Here is a 14,845-nt window from a genome sequence, read left to right on the forward strand (position 1 = left end):
AGATTTGGAGATGGAGAATATACCAAAATATGATAAAATTGAGCTTCATTTTATGTAGCCAGCAAATGAATATCAATTTTTTAGGCAACGTGACAAGGAATTTTTAACAGTGCATACAATTATAGATCTATTAATTACCGTCTTCACCTTTGCTGGCATAGTTGTATAATAATAAGGATGTTTTTAATGACATTATGGCACAATTGTGGCTGGCTTACTGTACACTGACTTGCAAGACTTGGGTGGTCATTAGCTTATTGATATAGAACTTTGACTCCAAATATTTTTTTGCACGTTCCTTTTAAAACGTCCAAAGATCTAGGCAATCTGTAAGTCTAGATCATCTCACCAAAGCTGTAGCTGCACCAAAGCAGATTATAGAGAGAACGTTGCCAAGTGCTGGTGGACGGACGAAATTAGTGCCAATTTTAGAAAAGAATTTGGAACATTAAGGTGCCATATTTAGGGATAAGATATTTCAAACTTTCTATTTAACTCACCACTTTTTTTACATGCTTGAATATTAAATTAAAATGTAAACTTATATTATTCGAATAAATGTAAAAATATATTTTCGAAGTTTAAATTTTCTGTTCGATTTTGGGCACCAAAAGGAATTCAAATTTAAATTGCATTCAATAAAATAATCTTTACAGAAGTGATGAATAATCTTTTCAAATAATCAAATTTGCAAATAATGAAATATTTCATAACTCATATTGTTGTCTTTTTCAATTGAATCATTTAAGTCGTTTGGATAATAAATGTCATTTATAATTAACTAACTGTTCATAGTTATAGAAGAATCACAATCCAGTTTCTTAAAAAGAGTGCTTGTATCTGTATCATGTATTAAAACTTATTTTCTTTTGAAATAATGTTTAAAATAAAAATAACGTTTTAAAATACTTTTGGAGATTTTTTAATGAAAACAGAAAACTTTTCAACTAAAAAACTAAATTTTAATTTACAACTATAACCTATCTTTAATGAAAAATTGAACAAAAGGTTGAAGTAAAAAATAATTCTAATTTCTGTGTAATTTAGCGTACGTTTGAAAAAGATTAATTAAAACAAGTTCGTTCATAAAAGAAAAAATATTTTTTGCAGAAGGTATTTGACTAACGTCCAAACATAAATATCGCTAGATTAATCATGACAAGGAAAAAAAATGAAAAATATTTTTCGAAGAAGTATTTTTTAGGATTTTTTTTGCGAATTGTTGATAAAAATGAGCGTTTGGAAAGTAGTAATTAAAATTGAAAATTCATTTTGAGTTAAATGTATGGTGAACGTTATTTGTTGTCCTCAATAGTTTTTCGTGGAACTTTTCATAAAATATAAGAAAATGAAACTTTTTTCACAAGGGCAGAAATGAGCTGTATGGTTTTAAACCAATTCAATTCCCTTATTTGATTCAAAATGAAATTTTTTTTCAGGTTTTAAAAGCTTTCCGTGTATTTTCGATTTTTTTTTCAATTTTAAGAAAGTAAAGTTTAATTTAAAAGGAAAAAAAAAAACAGCTTCTCAATTTTTCATCAGCATTTTAAAAACAAAATAAATGAAGATACTAAAAATAAAAGAATCTCATAATAGCTTTAATATAAAATAACCTTAACAGGAGACGGATCATGCGTATAGGTTAGAGTCACAATGGTGTCCGGCAAATCTCACGAGGATGAATGAAAAAAGAATCCGAGCAGTTCAATTGCTTATTTTAAGATGTAGTAGTAAGAGTAAATATTCTAAAGTCAGTACATGAATCCCGAGTTCATTAGCGAAGAAGAGGTTACGGTGTAAATGAATTTTTTATATTAGTATCTTAAAATATTTACTTTTAGAAAACAAAATTAAATTTAAATTTATAAATTTATTCTTCATATTTTGTCTTTTTGGTGTATTGAAGAATGTTATCATGTTTTAAAAAAGTAATTTCTCAATTTGTGCTATTTGCAAAAGGAACAAAAATTATTTTCCCTTATCGTGCATAAAGTTATTTTGCTGAAAGAAAATATTGTAAATCCATTTTGTTAATCATGATTTGATCAAGAAACATGTTACGATTAGAAGTTTTTGGCTATATTATAATATAAAACTACTTAGATTTAGAAGACAAAATTAAATTATAGCTCTTTCTTCATATTTCGTCCTCTTAAAGTTTTGAAGCAATCATTTTTTAAAAAAGAAAATCATTTTTCAAATTACGATTTCTACAAAAGGAAAAAAAAATATTTTCGCTTTATAGTGCATCAATCCACATTGTATAAAGTAAATATTGCATATCCGTTATGAATCACGTGGTCATCTATAAAGAGGATACGATGTAAATATAGTTTATTTCATGCAAATGTTTGCAATTAAAACAAATTAAATGATAGCTCTTGTGATTTATTTTATCTTTTTGATGTTTTGGAGTTGGTTTGTTATCAATATTTAAAACGTAATTTCCCACTTTAATTCTCCTTTTTCTATAAGTAATTTCTCACTTATCTAAGAGTAAAAAAAACGAATTTCATTTTCTCTTTTCACAAATTCTCTCAACTTAAATATTTATTCAACAAAAGAGCTTATTTAAATGGAGTATCCTATTTCTAGCCAGTTGATCAAAGATGTAGTTTGATGTTGTGATTTTCAGCTTAAAATAAAGAGAAAAAAATCAATTAACCAATATCCCATTAGACTGAGTTTGATTTTACCAACTATAGGTTTGAGTTTTCTAACTCTTTTCATTCGATCAATGAGCATGTTTTAAGCATATTTTACGAACGCTCTTTGAGAAATCAAATGATAATAAAGACTTAGTTCAATAAAGATTTTGTTTGTTTAGAGAGTTTAATTGATTTCTTTAGTTGAAAGAGTCATATTCTTGTTTTTAAGAATAGAATATTTTCGTGAAAGAATAATGAAATCAATGTTAGAAATAATCTAAGAAGCAACAATTTTTTTCATATAAAAAGAAACACTCGAATGATATTAAAAAATAATTGCAAATAAACTATTTTCCTGTCACTTTATTTAAGTTTAAAGTTTTCAAAATTTGCATTCTAAATAAAGGCATATTTATACACATAAAAATATTGTACAATATCTCTGAAAACTTCCAGAAAAATTCTATGTGTTATTTTATTGCTGCCTCATGTCAGACTTTTTTCTGTAAATGCATTTCTTTCATTTCCCAGAGGTGTGAACATTTTTTGTTGTTATTCTTTGAATCGGACTACTGTTACGTAACACAATACATAAAAACAATTCACACAATCACATTTTGAGAAAATGAGATTGTTTGAATGGACACTTGAAATAATGTAGGTGTCCGTAAACTCTAATAAGTGACGTAAAAAAATACTTTAAAGATATTGAGTAGCATCAAAGTTAATTTTGGCAGTTAACTTTCCTCTAATGTGAGAAAGAAAGGAAATATAAAATTTATCTCTGATCTGGTATTTTGAAACCCTATTACTGATGTAAAAATGGATACTCACGTTTTTTCCACTCTTTTAACTGACATGCAAAAATAATCGAGATCAAAATGTCGATCAAAAAAGAGAGTTTGAATGTATAACTGAATATTTAACTGTACTGAATATTGAAACATAAAATTGAGTATTTGAATTTATAGTTACAAATGATGCATACATTTTATTACATATAAGGCATATTCTGTAAACAACTTTTAAATCTTTTAATCTAATGTTTCATAGAAATTTTAAAGATGACATTTTCAAAAAAGAACTTAATAACCGCAAAAACTCACATCATTAATTATCTTGTAAACTCTTCCATTTATCACGATTATTTAATTCTCTAATTCTATATTTATCAAGGCAGCTGTACATTTTAATCTTTCTACTCTTTATTATTAATGTCTTGAAACATTTCTCATTATAATGTTTATTCTCTTAGGATGATTCGTAAATTCCAACTAATTTCATTTGGTATGTGCGAAAACTTTTTGATTTATAAGATTAAACAATGTATAAATTATATTGATATTTAAAATAGCTTTATCGAACAATTTATACTTCAGGGCGATTTACTAAGAGAATAAAAACTAATATATAAAATCAAAGTGTTATACGCTTTAACATCGCTTCGAATTTAGACATTTTCAGCAAAATTATGTTATTTAAAAGGGTAAATGTAAATAATTTTTGACTTAATTAAATACTTTGAAAAGAATTATAATATGTCTTTTATCATATAAGGGTAGAATTTTAAAGGACTTCTTTTAGCTAATTTGGCCTTCTTTCGTTAACTGGGAGATTTTCACGAAATCAAACATAATATTAAAAATATTTGAGAAGAGATTCATGCGAGTTTCTAATTTGTTTGTTCGTATTCGATAGAAATGGAAAATGTATATTTTCTAACTACAATAGTTGAGTAATTAAGTTTTCTCCTGTAAATGCATTTGAAGGGCAAATATTCTGTACATATATGATATTAAGACAATTTAGTGAACAACTAGTCCGTAGTTATTTTATAGAATTTATTTAATAAAACTCAAATCTATTGTCTACAATTATTTAAGAAATTTATTATTACATTAACACTCACTGCACAGTTCTTTGCATATAAAAAATCATTGGGTGTTTAGAGTATTTGCACACAAATATCTTGTCATTGTCAATTTAAAATCGACATCCCTACTTTGCTTTTTTTGAGATCATCGAATTTGTTTAGATCCCACAGGGCAAATTTAGTGACAGATAAAACGGGAACAGATCTCTAGGATAGGTGACCCAGCAGAAGTTTATTTATTGCCTTGGCAGTGGTCGAATATTGTCTTACAAAAGAAAGACTTCACGAAAAAGTGCACCGTGTTGTTGTAATTTGATTGCCATTTTGAGCTCTGCCAACGGTTTCAAATATTGCTGATTGGTGGCACAAAAGCTAGAGCGTTCGCTATCCAATAAGGTACCCTAGGTTAGAATCCCAGCGAGGGCTGATCGTTAATGCTCTCGGCTCACACAGACCCCAGTGCTGACGTAAAATATCGTCATTGGTTGATGGAGGTTATAATCCTTTCTTTAAGAGCCGTGAGGGCTCAGGGGATAGAACTTTCACTTTCCAATGAGGTGAACTGGGTTCGAATCCCAGCAATGGCAGGTCGATATGAATTCCACACCCGGCTCTCACTGACTACAGTACTGTCGTAAATTATCCTCAGTGGTAGACGGATCATGGGTCAGCGTCCCCTTGTAGTCAAGCTAACCGTGGGATGTTTTCGTGGTTTTCCTCCCCATATAACGCAATTGCAGGTTAGTTCCATCAAAAAGTAGTTCACGAAGGCAAATTTCTCCCAATACTTTATCGAGGAGCTTCCTTGCCTTATGGATTGGATTCAAAATTATAAGGCTACGAAGTTGAACATTAGTAGTTGTTAACCCAAAAATTGGGTCGGCTGTTCAACAACGGTTATTAAATAAACTAAAAATCCTTTTGTTTTCGTACTAAGCATGGAAGATTTAAGCGGTTTTTCTCACAATGTTACGAAAATGCGAGTTAGTTCCCCTAGAAAGTCTCCCGGAAAGTTAGTTTGTCGCAATGCTTGATTCAGGACTTCCCTTGTTTTCTGGGTTGGAAAAAAATGGAAAGGCTATGGAGTTGAAAATTCATAGTCGTTAACTCAAAACTGGATTGGCTGTTCAACACTGATTATAAAACGTTGCTGATTTTTGACAAGAGCTCTAGAAAATTGCAAAGCAGTTGTCCTACGTGATCAGTTGCTTTGTTCAGTGATGCTTCAGAAACAAATGAATGAACTGACAGCAGCTCGGTTATTATCATTTTACCGTGCCAGCCAAGTACTGCCATCTAGTGAGTAAAAAGAGTGCTTTAAATCATATAGTCCTTTAGTCACTCCAGCAACTACATTTCAGACCCATTTTAATTTTTGGAATAAATTTTTTGGCTTCGTTTTTCAATTAACTATACAGCAGTTATTAACTTATATCATGATAGTAATAATCATTTGGGACGTATTATATAAAGATTTTTATCATGATGATATAAGCGAATGTAATTTTTAAATGAAAAATACTCACTCCTTCGCAGTAAAAATTAGATATAATGAATTTTTTAAACACAACACAATTTAATATTAATTGAAGATAAAAGGAAGAGGGGAGAGGGAACTATGTCTGGGAAAACTTTTTCTGAGAAACACGAATTTTAAAGTTCAAAAATTTTTAAGAGCAAGCATTCGATGGAAATTGTAAAAATAAAAGTATACAAGGATTCCACAAGTATTTATTTATATCTCCTAAAAATTTTGAAACGAAAATTACAATTTTTGATGTTGAAAAAAATAAAAATTGGGTAAGACAAGAACCATTTTACCCTTACTATTCTTCCCCAATCCTCACCAGTATCCTTGTCTTCTTCTTCACTGTGCTCTTCGTTGCTCTTCTTGTCAACGTGTGGACAAAAACTGTTCTTCCCCAGCTCAACCCATCTTTAGTGTGTAATTACTCTCGAGTAGAACCGATTTTCAACGATATTGATTTGTCAAAACTTAGTAATCCAAGAAATATAACAGAAAACGAGCCAATCGTCTTTTTTGGGAAAAATGCATATAAAACGTTTTTTCCCTTGATCTTCAATAATGAACAAAAATTAATTATTTTTTATAATTTTTTTTATTCTTATTATTAGCACATTAAAAATTATGATTGAATTTCTAATAAAACCACAAATAGTTTAATTTGGAGATGGAGAGAAAAAAGGGGGAGCATAAAATATATCTGCAAGAAAGGATATCTCCAGAACTCTATGAAATGTAAGAGGGACAGTCAGCCGTTAATTTTTTTATTATTTTAGCCTGGGAACACGAGCAGTGTTTTTAAATTGAATGCTCTAAAATTGTTAGTGAATAATTAGTAAATAATTTTCAAGTGAACGAAAGCGAATGTAGTTTTAAAGTAGTTCAATGCACTTATAAAATATTTTTATATATGCAAGATGCTATGATCTTATTTGAAGAAAACACAAGTCATTTCTACAGACGAGGCACAAGTTGGTTTCTTTTAAATTTTATTCAGCATCTTATGATAAGTTCTTATGGACTAGGTGTTCCTTATCAGGGTCATGGGATTTGACAGTTCGGAATGTATCATGAAGAAACCATGTATTTTCGATGGCTACCGCTATTTAACCAGGGATTCAGAAAGCGAATCGGTTGCAAGAATATCTTTAGCCTAATAAAACGTCATTCAAGCGGGAAAATTTATAGATTTTGATATGTTCCAAGATATTCATACGATAGGGAATTCGCCATTCATGCGATAGCGAATTTTTGAGACTTTCTTAATGAGTATTTTCTAAGAATTATTACCCATTAAATACAGAGAATAATCTTTTAATTGGCATGCTAACTTTTCATGACTGTTTCTGAAAGAAGGTTTTCAACGTTTTAAAATTAATAAGAGAAATCTATTTTAAGCTTATGCTTTAATGTAGAAAAACTAGCATGAGGCATTCTATATTACATATATGAATATAGTTTTATATGCTTTTATAATATAACCATATCTTATAACTAGAGCCCGGAAGTTCAGGCAAAATGCCATAAATGCCTTTTTCTGCCTTTTTTAAACGTTTTCTTCTGAAAATGCCTTTTTCTTTCCTTTTGTTCTTAAATGCCTATTTCTGACTAATTTAAAATTTTTCTGCAAAGCTTTTTGTACTTTTGACCGAGCATAAATTTTGAAGTACAGAAATGGTTGACTGTCATCCGACGTATTGCAATGCATTTATAGAGATTAGGACTTTATTCTTTTTGGGACAACTCCCTCCCTCTGAGGCAGTGGTCACTCCTAGCACTGTACAATGGCTATTCATCTGAGCTGATAGGGTTATCGTGCTTGAGTAAGCAAGGCAGGTGAAAGACATTTTTCTGTCCATGAGATTGACAGTGTTGTTTGAATAGAGAATAGAATACAGAATTAACTTAAAGCTGGAAATGCCTTAAAAGTTTTATTTCCTAATATGATCCCTCTAACGTGCCTTGCTCATGCATTGCACAGGATAGCAGAGGAAGTAAGACGTCTCTATCCTGAGGTAGACTCGCTTGTTTCTAGTGTGAAAAAAGTATTTGTGAAAGACCCTTCAAGAGTTCAAGTGTTCAAAGAAATTGCACCAGACATTTAATTACCTCCTAAACCGATCCTTACGAGATGGGGAACATGGATTTCAGCAGTCTCATACTACTGCACAAATTTTGAGGAAGTTACTCGAGTCCTTACCAACTTTTCGGATGAAGAGGCAATATCCATAAGAAAAAGTAAAAGACTGCATAGCAGTTCTAAAATAAAAAATGAACTGACTTTTATTTCAACTTATTTTGGGAAGCTCCCTGGAGCTATTGAACACGTGGAAAAAAGAAATATGTTTTTGTCCGAGTCACTAAAGATTTTCGACAATACTATTGAAGAACTAATGTCTGTGCCTGAACCAGCTGGTGACAGAATAAGGAAGAAATGTGAAAACGCCATCTCTGCAAATACAGACTTTGAATGCATCAAGGACATTGCAAAAGTACTTTCTGGTGATACTACAGTTGAACTTACCATATCTTCTACCATGGCAAGTTGTTTTAGGTACGCGCCCATACCCTCTGTCGAAGTAGAAAGATCCTTCTCTTTGTTTAATACTATATTGACTGACAGGAGACAAAATTTCTCTTTTGAAAATTCGAAAAAGCATCTAGTTGTGATGTGCAACAACAACCAATCATCAGAATAAATTTGCGTGCAATATCATTGTAAGTATGAGTTTTCAATTTTTATTTCACACTTACGCAGTTGAGGGTTTTTTGTGTGCAATTATGTCCACTTCTTTTGTACTATTGCTACGACAGTCGAGTAAAATGAATATGTAGGTATACCGGATACTTCCAGAAACTTTGTTTATACCATGGATACCTATATGGGCTTTTAGGCATTACCAACTAACATTCTGCTCCAATTTTAAGTGCCTTTTTTAAGTGCCTATTTCAAGCTTTTTAAATGCCTTTTTGCCTTCCTATTTTTGCATTTTTTATTGCCTGAAATTCCGGGCTTTACTTATAACCATATCTCGAAAACTTTTTAATCGAAATGAAAAAAATTTGCATACAATTATAAAATTTGCTTACTCTTAGATAATTACATGCAAAAGTAAACTTTTACTTAATATTTATTATTTTTTTTAAAATTTTATTTAAGAATAGTTCAAAAATTTTGAATTGCAAGGTAAAATTTCTTTTACATTATTTTAATGAGTGTAAATGAACATAACAGAGAACAAAATTTGAGTGAAATAAATCGAATAGTTTTTGAGAAATTAGATTTTAAAAATACGATTTTTTAAAAAATATTTGATTACTCAGGAACTATTTCACCTATTTTGCTCAAGTTTTGTATTTTGCGATTTAAAATTGCGTTCTCTAAAATAATGTGAAACATTGTATACCTAACAAATATATTTTTTTACTTTGAAATAAAATAATTAAAAATAAAAAATATTTACTAAAAGCTATATTTTGTATAGAATTATCTTTGGATAAACGAATTGTATTTTTGTGTTAAAAATTTTTTCAATTCGCTTGAAAAGTTCAGGAGATTTTTATTTTTGCTTGAAATTATCTAAACGGTATCTGGATAAGCGAGTTTTATAATTGTGTGCAAAAGTTTTTCAATTCGCTTTAAAAGTTCTCGAGATAAGGAAAAATGCTCCAAAAGTAAAATTAACTTCAAGGGGTCCAAACTTTGGAGCGCTCTCCTGACCAAATTATCGGGACCCAATGTCCCAGATTGCGACTATCCTATATTTTAGGAGTTAGAGATCCGAATTCATCAAAGAAAAGATATGTTTATTAAGAGAGAAAGTACGTTTTTGTGTCCAATTTCGTAACTTAAAATACCGTCTGCACTTATTAGTTAGCATATTTGAGGTCCCAGAACGGAAAGATCCGAGCATTAGATCAAAAATTATTCAGAGTGGTCCTTTTTTTATTTTGCGCTCTGTTCGTGATTCTTCAGTGATTTTTAACCAACCGAGGAATAAGTAGAGATATTTTTGTAAATTAATTTTTTTAATTCCATACAAATGGTCTTTGGTTGCCATAATGTTCAGTGTGGCAATGTTTTATCCAATGGAATTAAATAAATAAATAAAGAAAATTTTAAAGTAAGATTAAGAGAAGTTATCTTCTCTGATAAGTTCTGGTTTAGGTTTTAGGTTCATGTTTACTCTACTTGGGAATTGAATTCAAATTCATTGAGAGTTCTCTTTTTTATTGAGAAAAAGTACAATTTTAATTTAAATTTATTTGCCTGTAATTTAAATAAATAGCATTATTTTAAATAAGCTTTACGAACAAGAACTTTTCAAATTAAAAGTTTATAATATAGAAAACTGTGAATTTTTATCCCTTTTTTTAAAATTTTTTTTCAACCTTTTTCTAAACATTTTTCGTTGAAAATATAAACTTTCATTTTGTAACAACTAGTTCTATGAAATACAGTATCGCATTTTATACTGAAAGGAAAAAGTGATTACGTAATCAAAAACAATTTTTGTTTTACTTAACGATCTTCAAACGTCTTCTGTAGAAAAAAAGGTTATATAAAACCATACACTTAAAAAAATAGAACCTCTAAATTTTCCTTTAGCCTGATAACCATCTTATAAAACAGAGCATGTGTGAAGAAAAGTAGGAAAAAAAAGAGCCAATTTTATATTTTAGTTCCAAGAATGGCTTTAGACTGGTCACTTTTTTTTTCAGTAAACATGTCGGATATAAAATAAATTTACTATCTTGGAAACAGGGCTTTTTCCGGTACGTCCGAAAATTCGTTTTTGGCCCGTTGCCAAACCGAACTGATAAGAAACGAAACTAATTTAACTTTTTGGAAAGAAATACGTCGGTTTAAAAAAAAAAAATTGGAACTTCTTTTTCTCTTCTTTTAACTGAAAAGGTGTGTTAAGAATTCACGGTTAGGAGAGGTTGTTGTAGTAGTTTCGTTTTACTTTTCATTTTCCTTTAACAGGGATTAGTTTAAAAAAAAAGAAGAGAGAAATTCTTTGTTTTGGTAAATTTGTTTTACAGACGTTTTCTAAAGCCTGTAATTGATGTCTTCATAACAATTTAAACCTAGTTAGGAAACTCTAACTCTTCCAATTTCCTTTTATTGACTTTAGATAAATACTATAAAAAAGATGTTTTCAGAGGTCACGTTTTCTTTGTAGACTGTTTTCTCAGAATTGAACCAACTACAAAAAATGGATACTCAAAATTCACATTTTTTTTTACAGACGGAATGTTTACTCTTCACTTGAAGAAATTACTAATTGTATTTGTTTAAGGACTCAAATTTCGTCATAAGTGTTAGTTTTAAAGATCAACAAAACTGATTTAAACACAGAATCTTACTATATATAAAAATCTAATGATGGTGTCGCGGTTTTCCATTGTTGTCAATGTATTTTTATTGGCTGGAAAATCACGTGGTAGGATCCAGTTTTCCCACATTAATTTTCATATTGGCTTGGTTGTCATCAGCATAAAATTGATATAAGTCATAAAGTTATTTTTTTCTTGTAAATAGTTTTGTTTGCCTAATTCAAAGGTTAAAATTATCAATACTGTTATTATTACGTTTTAGATTTTGTTTGATTTCTAAATATAGAGTTTTGGAGGAGATTGTTTTTTATTATTATTATTATTATTATAATAATGTTACTTTATAATACATTTTAAGATAAAGTTATTTGTTGAGTCTTTGTGCCAACTATTAAATGAACGCTAATTTATGATTCTACAAATAATTTTATCAAAAGAACTAACATATTTTATTTCGTAACATTTTCGAACACAACAACATTTTTTTTATCTCTCTAACTCCGTTGCCAAACTAAAACTTATATTTTTTAAAACACGTTCAAATAATAATTTATATCTCTACATATACTCCCCTACCAGTAACGAACGTTACGCTACTAGTAGGAGAAATGCATAATAAAATTCAGGTTTTGAATCTTATTGGTGTCTTTATTATTCGACCAGTCCGAGATTGTTTAATCGCTGATTTCAGCTCAGGCTGGAACAGAATCTTTACTGGCAGTGCTGTAGGCATATTCTTTACAAACGATTTAGATGTAGGTTCTTCAACATTTTCTTCTGGTAATATATAAGCTGGCTTCAATCTATCTATTGTTACATTTACTTCGTTATTCTTTATCAGAAGGGTAAAATACTTTGGTGTTCGGTTGATAACTGTATATGGGCCTTGGTATGGTGCTTCCAGTGGTTTTCGAACTCTATCTGTGCGAATAAAAACGTGAGAAGTTGATTTCAAATCTTTATGTGTTCAAATATTTTAGAATTACTATTGTGTTGGTTTTGGACTGGTCTAACTGATTCCATAGCTTTTTGTAAATCATTTATAAAAGTTCCTGGTGATGTATATTGTATATTTGCCTCAAAAAATTCTCCAGGAAGTTTAATATTCTCTCCATACACCATTTCTGCAATATTATAATTAGTATCTTTCTTGATCGCAGTTCGTAAACCCAACAGCACTGTTGGTAACGTTTCACTCCAAGATATATTGTTATGTGCTTTTAAAGCAGCCTTTATAGATCTGTGTAAATGCTCTACCTTGCCGTTACATTGCGGATGATAGGCTGTGGTACGTGAAAGCTTAATACCGCAAATTCTTGACAAGGTTCGAAATATTTCGGATGAAAATTGGGTTCCACGATCAGTAATAAGTTTCCAAGGTACTCCGAATCTTGCTATCCAACCGCTATAAAAAGCTCTTGATATCGTTTCTGCAGTAATGTTTTCCAGAGGAATAGCTTCCATCCAGTTTGTATATCTGTCTATACACGTGAAACAGTAGGTGTTACCGTTTGATGGTGGCAGTAGACCTACAATGTCAATATGTACATCTTGAAATCTTCCTGATGGTTTCTGAAATTCACCTAATGCTGTTTTTGTATGGTGGGTAATTTTTGATTTTTGGCATGGAATGCATGATTTCGCTCAAAACTGGACATCTTTCCTTATATTTGGCCATATAAACTTTGAGGAAATTAATTTCACTGTAGATTTAATTCCTGGATGGGATAATCCGTGAAACTGATGAAATATCTTCATGCGGAACTTTTTAGGTACATATGGTCTGATCTGCTGCGTTGAAGTATCACACCATAGATATTTTCCTGATGGAAGTAAATACTTTTTAAATGATAAGCTTGTTGATTTTTGACATGTTTGAAATTCTTCATCTTGTTCTTGTTCTTCGGCAACTAGGGATTAGACGGTAGCACAATAAAATCAGTAAATCACATCAAGTACCTAGGTATAGTATTGCATCATCATCTAAACTACCTAGAACACATTAAATCACTAAGAACAAGAGCCACAACACTATACAACAATCTCATAAAACTAGCCCCAAGGACCTGGGGCATTAATACTAAAATGCTCAAGCATTGGTACAAGACTGTGGCAGAAAAGGCTTTTACGTACGCTACAACAGTATGGGGTACTGAACTAAATAAAACCGTGATCAAAGAGCTGAGCAAGGTGCAGCGGCCCCTACTAGTCAGAATAACAAGATCATTCGAAACAGCACCCACACCAGGTCTGAATGTTCTGGCAGGTTTACCGCCATTGCACCTGCAAATCCAAAAAGAAGCACTACTAGCTAACACACTAAGATTCAATCAAGAGAACACACAATATAACATAAAAGCGGGTGATTATCAACAAAAGATAAAAACACATATGGTCCACCCGGCCCATAAGGCTAGCCATAAATACACTAACCTACCAACAAGTACCAGAACTAGCAAGACAACGACGGTACAAATCTACACCGATGGCTCCAAAACAGACAATGGCGTGGGAGCTGCATTCTGTGTTTACCACAACAACCAACATACAGATACATACAAATTTACGCTAAAACAAAAAAACACAGTGTTTCAAGCAGAGGTTTTAGCCATCAAAGAAGCCATCAATTGGTTAGAGACACACAGCTGCAAAGATGCAACAATTTTCACAGACAGTCTGGCTAGTATACACGCTATTAGAAAAACGAAACAAAACGACCCACATGTGGCAACAACACAAAGACAACTAGAACACCTAGACAGAAAATGCAACACACAAATACACTGGGTGGCAGCGCACACAGGTAACATAGACAATGAAACAGCGGATCTAGCGGTTAAAGACTCAGCAGCAGGTCACGGGATTCCCAGCGGTGTTCTGCTTCCACCATCGAGCCTAAGAAATAAACTTAAAAAGATCACACAAAAACTTTGGCAAGCATACCGGGACGAAAATGAAAAAGGCTATACAACAAAATCATACTATCCTAAAGTAGACACAGACTGACTCATAGGCCATCCAGCAGCAATACAATTCCTTACTGGACATGGCTTCTTCCCCTCATTCTTACACAGGATGCAGCGAATAAACACAGACACATGCCCATGCGATGACACAGGTACCCCAAGTCACTACCTACATGACTGCCCACTAACTGAATCATACCACCTCAAAAAACCCAATGAACAAGGCAGAACGATATTTGCAGACAGTTTCAAAAACAAGCATATTATGCAAAAACTAATAAATATTCTAGCCATAACCAGAAACATCACAGACAATATGTCATAAACCTTATAATAACTTTGTAAAAATACTGGCAGCAAATACAATGTTGAGGTGTCAGGGCTCCAGGCAAACCATTGCTGCAGCATAAAAACACACTCTGGCCCCACCCCTGACCAGCAAGCATTTGGCAGGCAGTCAGTCAACACAAGCTGTTGTCCGTGAGGCAAATAA

General features: G+C 31.4%; 1 protein-coding gene across 2 annotated transcripts in view; it reads left to right on the top strand.

The window, feature by feature from the left end:
- The window catches only part of LOC107448829 (uncharacterized), a 234,699-nt gene that overhangs the window by 22,879 nt on the left and 196,975 nt on the right, over positions 1–14,845 (top strand). The gene's annotated exons all lie outside the window — the stretch shown is intronic.

The sequence above is a fragment of the Parasteatoda tepidariorum genome, chromosome 2, assembly GCF_043381705.1.
Source record: "Parasteatoda tepidariorum isolate YZ-2023 chromosome 2, CAS_Ptep_4.0, whole genome shotgun sequence".
In the NCBI taxonomy this organism is placed as follows: domain Eukaryota; kingdom Metazoa; phylum Arthropoda; class Arachnida; order Araneae; family Theridiidae; genus Parasteatoda; species Parasteatoda tepidariorum.